This window comes from Microtus ochrogaster, chromosome 8, assembly GCF_000317375.1.
Source record: "Microtus ochrogaster isolate Prairie Vole_2 chromosome 8, MicOch1.0, whole genome shotgun sequence".
NCBI classification, from domain to species: Eukaryota; Metazoa; Chordata; class Mammalia; order Rodentia; family Cricetidae; genus Microtus; species Microtus ochrogaster.
The window spans coordinates 4,540,366-4,542,530 of NC_022015.1; positions in this window are offsets into that span (position 1 = coordinate 4,540,366).

Below are 2,165 nucleotides of genomic sequence, written 5' to 3' on the forward strand. Positions count from 1 at the left end.
GCCTTTACCCTCTGAGTCAAATCACTGGACCTCACTGACTTTTGAAACCCTTATTTGATTTATTCTCATCATGTGTGTGCACATACACATGGGCATGATATTCCGAAGTGTGCATGTGGAGGTCACAGGCCAAATCCGTGGAATCACTTCCTTCCTTTCTGAGTTCCAGGAATCAATCCCAAACCATGAGGCTCGCTTCTGAGTGGACTGCCTTCCACGACCAGTCTCCTCCTTCGGAATGCCTTCAAGGATGCCCGTCCTGGCAGACACATCACCTACAGTGTGACCTGTCGCAGGGCATGTCTTCAAAGCACCACTTTCCATACCTGTCACTCAAATAGCTTGACTTCTCGGTCTCTTCAGGGAATGAAACGGCCGCTTCACATTGCTCATTCCGATGCCGCTCTTGGCACTCGGGGCCCGCCTTGGTAGTGATGTGTGAGTGGGTTCTCTAAACTAGTCACTGCACACTGTGCATTGGTGGGCTTAAGTGTCGGCGCCGGTCTGGAGAAGGATGCTGGGACATCACAGTGGCTTCCAGACAGAGGGTACTGGTTCATTCTGGGCCTGAGCTGCCAGCCATTCTGATTTATTACCCCCAGGTAGACAATTATGACTTCCAGTTTTCCCACATTTAAACTAGAAATGCAAGTACCTCTTGCTGATTACAGTTGGTGAACTTTATAGCTAGAATCCTTGGTACATCTTTATTTCCTAGAAAACCTCCAGATATGTGTGTGATGTGGCTTGGAAGACTGCTCCCCTGTCTTTCTGTCTCTCCGGAGGAGGCCTCGGGTTTCTCAGTACTAGATCCAGGAGGCTAGGCTGTTCTGCCATCGAGCTATCTCAGCCACCCTAGTTCAAAGATTTGAAAAGATTTGAAAAGATTTGAAAAGATTTGAAAAGATTTGAAAAGATTTGAAAAGATTTGAAAGCCGTCCTTGCAACTCACCTAACTTCTTTATTGCTGGACAGGGAGCTTCTGCCCACTTCCCAGGGTCCAGCTGGGAGAATGGGAAGAGAAAGGGCAGGAAAGCACCCAGGGACTGCTCTTAGCACAGTTCCTGACTGCAGGGGAGTTGTGGACGGCTATGATGGCACAATGCTCACCCTGGGTGGAGATAAAAATGCTAACGAGACTCATGGCACAGGAAGGTTCAAGCTGAGCTCTGTATAACACAGTGTGCAAAAAGCCCACGTGTGCAGTGGGGTTGTCTGAACTACTAAACAGTCTCCTTGCTCCAGATTACTTCCTCCTTGGGAAGGGTACCTTTTCTTAGCAGACTGTCTCTGTTTCTGCTGCAGTTAGGTTTCACGGCTCAATTTCTTGTGCCAGGAACAAGAACCTAGAATCCCACAAGATGTGTCGTCTGAACCCCTGAATCAGTGCTAAGCCGTTTCATGTACCTGTGTTTACTTTGTCTGTCGATTGCACCAAGGGGCCATGCAGGGTAACTGACCCATGCCACTCGGGGTCAGGGCAATTATACTTCACACAATGACCTCACCCAAGGAAGTTCTCAGAAGCCACCTCCTGGTTAATCAGCACAGACCGTACACACACACACACACACACACACACACACACACACACACACACACACACGCAGTTTCACTAGCTGACTTACAAATGAAGACTTAGCTCTGTTTCTGTCGCTCCTGAGACAGAAAACCTGCCTAGAAACTTAGTGCTCCAGGGGACAGGAAAGAAGAGCCTCTGAATCCATCTGACTCTATTTTTTACTATATATAACATTACTATTGCTTAATCCACAAATACCTGCTGGGATGGTGTGCGTTCCTGGCACGGTCTCCAGGCACTTCAACAGACTGTGTGCTGTTGATTCTGCGAACAGCTTTAAGAACAAGGCACCGTCAATCTTCTCAGCAAGAATAAAAACACACGATGTCAACACAGAGCTGTGCGGGCTCCTTAGTGCAGTTTTTGGTGCCCAGCGTTGTTTATCAAGCTTAGCAGTACCGAAAGTTTCGATAAAGACCAGAGCAACGAAGACATGAATAGCACGCATGGATAACACATATTACACAGAGCCGTGGGGAAGGTGTAAGGAGGAGGAAGACAACTACTTTACCCAAATGAGTAGTGACCAGGAATTTGGTATCTCAAAAAAGGGGAAGCGAGTTAATGAAGTGGTATAATTACT